The sequence below is a fragment of the Adiantum capillus-veneris genome, chromosome 5 (assembly GCF_014529385.1).
Source record: "Adiantum capillus-veneris isolate H3 chromosome 5, ASM1452938v2, whole genome shotgun sequence".
Classification (NCBI taxonomy): domain Eukaryota; kingdom Viridiplantae; phylum Streptophyta; class Polypodiopsida; order Polypodiales; family Pteridaceae; genus Adiantum; species Adiantum capillus-veneris.
The window spans coordinates 143,778,418-143,782,535 of NC_140935.1; the positions used below are offsets into that span (position 1 = coordinate 143,778,418).

General features: G+C 39.6%; 1 pseudogene; it reads right to left on the reverse strand.

Moving 5' to 3' along the window:
- Positions 1 to 2,926: 2,926 nt before the first annotated feature.
- Positions 2,927 to 3,615, reverse strand: LOC147458218 (L-gulonolactone oxidase 3-like; annotated as a pseudogene).
- Positions 3,616 to 4,118: the final 503 nt, after the last annotated feature.

The following is a 4,118-nucleotide window of genomic DNA, read 5'->3' on the forward strand; positions in this document are numbered from 1 at the left end:
TAGACATTCTGAGTTCTCGCGACGGCATGGTTAGTATTAGGGTTTATTCTTTTCTATTTGTTGTATTGTTTTAAAAACGTCGCTATATGTTTATACTTACAAAAGCTGTCTTATTGTTTTTTTTGCAGAATCCGACAGATATGCCACTTGGATGCGATGAGACGTCTGATTAGACGACGTCAGTTTAGCCATTGCTAGATAGCATTAGTTTTTTTTTGTCATATCTTATGTATCATGAGACGACTTTTATACGTCTTTTTGAAAACCATGTATATTTTTTAAATAATGACAATGGTAAGTAACTATTACATTTGCAAAGTTTAACAATCAAGTGATTTTGCCTATGTGTACAATTGTCATTGATTTACTTTCATCAATTCACCCTTGTCACTTTGTATTTTTATTTGTCAAAGAATACGTACTATGGATGATGGAGTTAATGGTTATATTGTCTTGTGGGTGACTATTTTGGGTCTATATCTACCTTTGCACTTTTTTTCAAAGGTGAAGAATATGTATAAAACATTCAATATGGTTGATGGGTGATGCCCTGCCACCAAAATTTTCTCCTCTTGGGCATCGCTATGAACGTCGCTATATAAGGCTTTGCAGCGTCGCTATAGATGGCTCTGCAGCGTCGCTATTATCGTCGCTATATAGCGACGATTATAGTGACACTTATAAAGACTGGCATAGCGACGTCCTCGTATCGACGTTGGTAGCGACGTCGGGGGTTATAAAAACCCAATGTATTTCCGTCGTTAAAAGCGTCACAAGAGCACACAACCTCTTGTGGTGAAATTTCGTAAAAACCTTCAACTTTTAAAGGAAAGTCTCCAGATTTTATGGAAATTTTTTTGGAAAATCATGTAAAGAACTTCAAATATACTTTTCTCATATGTAGACTTTCCAAGTTTTTGAAAAAGAGCATACAAGAGCACTATGTATGAGAGTGCTCAAAAAAATTGTTAGGTTTAGTGTAATCCCACCTACAAATTTTAAAGTCTAGTTTTGAAGGCTAGAAACCCCATGACGTTCATGGAAACTTGGTGTAAAAACACTCAAATATGGTAAATCTCAAGATTAAAGTTCTTGTACATGGGTTTTCTAATTTTTTGGGATAAACCACTATGTATCCAAGTGCTCAAAAAAACCTAGGTTTGGTGTAATCCCACCTACAAATTTTGAGATTTAACTCTAAATTCTATTGAAGGTGAGAATGCCTACTAAGGTCATAGAAAAAGACCTAGGTTTAGTGTAATCCCACCCACAAATTTTGAGATCTACTTTTATAAATCTGATTTGAAGTTAAGAACACCTACAAAGTTCATAGAAATTTAGAGAAATACTTTAGACATTGTCAAGAGTTTACTCTGCCTTCCGTCGTTGTCAACCTGCAACTGATTGCGAATTACCCTAGATTTTCTCAATGTTCTGGATTCGTCAACTTGGGCTTACTCGGCTTTGTTTGTCATTGGCTATGGGACCGATTGCTCTCTCTCTCTCTCTCTCTCTCTCTCTCTCTCTCTCAGCCAAAGTACTCACTTTCTTTCTCTCTTGCCACTAAATCCCCACATACCGTGTCATATTCTCTTATCATCTCTCTCTCTCTCTCTCTCTCTCTCTCTCTCACACACACACACACACACACACACACACACAAGCTACAGACAATTGTGATCTCTCTCTCTCTCTCTCTCTCTCTCTCTCTCTCAGACACACACACACACACACACATACACATAGCCTTGGATGTTTGCACGGGCTCGCTCAACTAGATTGGACTCTCTCTTATACACACCATCAATGCCCAGTTGCAATGTAGGTTGAGATTGGAGTCTCATGCACACACATAGCCAGTGATCAATCTCTCTCTCTCTCTCTCTCTCTCTCTCTCTCTCTCTCTCTCACACACACACACACACACACACACACACACACACACACACACACACACACACATACTAACACATGAACATACCATATACACACAACATGGACATGAATTCACGCACGAGCAGTTGTTGTAGGTCGAGATTGGAATAAGACCTTCAAGCGTCAAGGTCGTCAAGCTACATTTATTTCATGGAGTTCCAAACGTGGACATTTATGCAAGCTGCACCGGATGACACGTGGAAGATCTCTTCTTGCTTGGAAAATTTAAGCTCCATTATATATGTATAGATTTACTTTAAAATCATTTCGATCAAAAAAAAATTGCACTCTCTTTAAGACCTCTCTCTCTTTCTCTCACTCTCTCTCTCTCTCTCTCTCTCTCTCTCACACACACACACACACACACACGTACATGTCCTTCCATTTTAGGGCTATTCTAAACGAGTGTTTGATTGAATTTGGGGTTTAATGTAATGATTGAAAAATCTTAGCTAGATTCTAAGTTTGCCTTGAAGTAAATCGAAAAATTTTGCTGTGCGTACGAACAATTTTTAAATTTTATGGCCATTGGCTTTTTGAAAGCAAAGTTGAGCCACCTTCAATTAAGGAAAAGTAAAGTACAGTCAAACCTTTTTTTAATACTTTGGAAGGTTAAAAATTGAAGGTTTAAAAGGTTGGAGGTTCCAACATTCCAAGCTTTAGAAAATGAGACATTTTGTAAGGTTTTCTTTGAAGTAAAGCAGTGAGTCACACATCGAAGGTCTATCATTCCTTAAAAATTTTAAGCTGTATTATATATAGTATATATACTATCAAATGTTTGTAAGACTTTCTTTGAGTGAACCAATGGCGTGACACACGGAGGGCTTCTTTGGCCTTGAAAGTGGTAAGCTGCATGATATAGAGTATAGATAAATGATTTTTGTGTAGAAGATCTACATGTAGTATAAAGCACTTCAAAAACTAAAAGCTATTAATCTCGAATGTCTCCTAAAAGACATACCAAAATAATGATTTACACTCTGAATGGTTAATGGTTGTATCGTGGCAATACTCCCATAACTCCCAATGGCACTTTAGCAGCATTAAGCTCTTCATCTACCTCTATAAGATCAAGAATCTTGGCATAGTCCTTTGATTCTATCACAGACACAACCAATCTAAAGCCAATGCCATAATCATGGACCACTCTACCTCTTCCTTTAAAGGAGCTTCCATAAGTCCCTGTGCTAATTTAGCCAACAATGATCACACACCCCCATAATGGTGCATTATAAAGAGCAAGCCCATATGAGGCAACACCATGAAGGGAATATGAAGTTCTTACTCCATTGTCAAGGGAGACGGTCATTTGCTTCTTGTCGACAATCAGCTGATAATTTTAATCCCTGGTACGGATAAGAATCCCTTGGCTACCATCGAGGCATGTGTGTTTGGGAGAACTAGCAGTAAGCTTCGAGATGACCTTGATATTTTTCTTTGTCCTTGCCATGTCCTTGACAATCTCTCTTTCGGAGGTATGATAAAGAATTTGACATGCTGTGCAAGGGAGGCTATTGGCCAACTTGCCATAGGCATTGTAGGCTTTGCAAGAGAGGGGATCGCAAAGTATAGAGTCAAGAGCAGGGCCCGAGCCTCAGCGACATTGCACTGCAAAATGAGTATAATGGTTGTGAAGAGGAAAGGACGAAATATGTTCAAAAGTAGACAACGCTCCATGTTTGAAGATCTTCCCTGCTCCTTCGCCACATTACCTAAAATTCTCTCTCTCTCTCTCTCTCTCTCTCTCTCTCTCTCTCTCTCTCTCTCTCTCTCTCTCTCTCGTGCGCACACACACACACACACACCACACACCCTGCCACCACCTGCACAATGCTGGAAAGGCTTGAAATGAGAATGTCTTAAGAATGGTAGCACAAACTTAAAGGCATCGCCAATTTCAATGCATGTTTACATTGCACGGCTGCCATGTAATGCATTTAATGAGATATAATGTGGCAACTACAGGGACAACAATGCAGAGGGAGGTGATGATGCATGTCCGTGCAATCCCTCTAGACTCTAGAAGTTGAGGCGTACATAGGCTAGAGTTGGGTCGCATTCTCTCTCTCTCTCTCTCTCTCTCTCTCTCTCTCTCTCTCTCTCTCTCTCTCTCTCTCTCTCTCTCTCGCACACACACACACACACACATGTAGCGGCGAGTCTCTCTCTCTCTCTCTCTC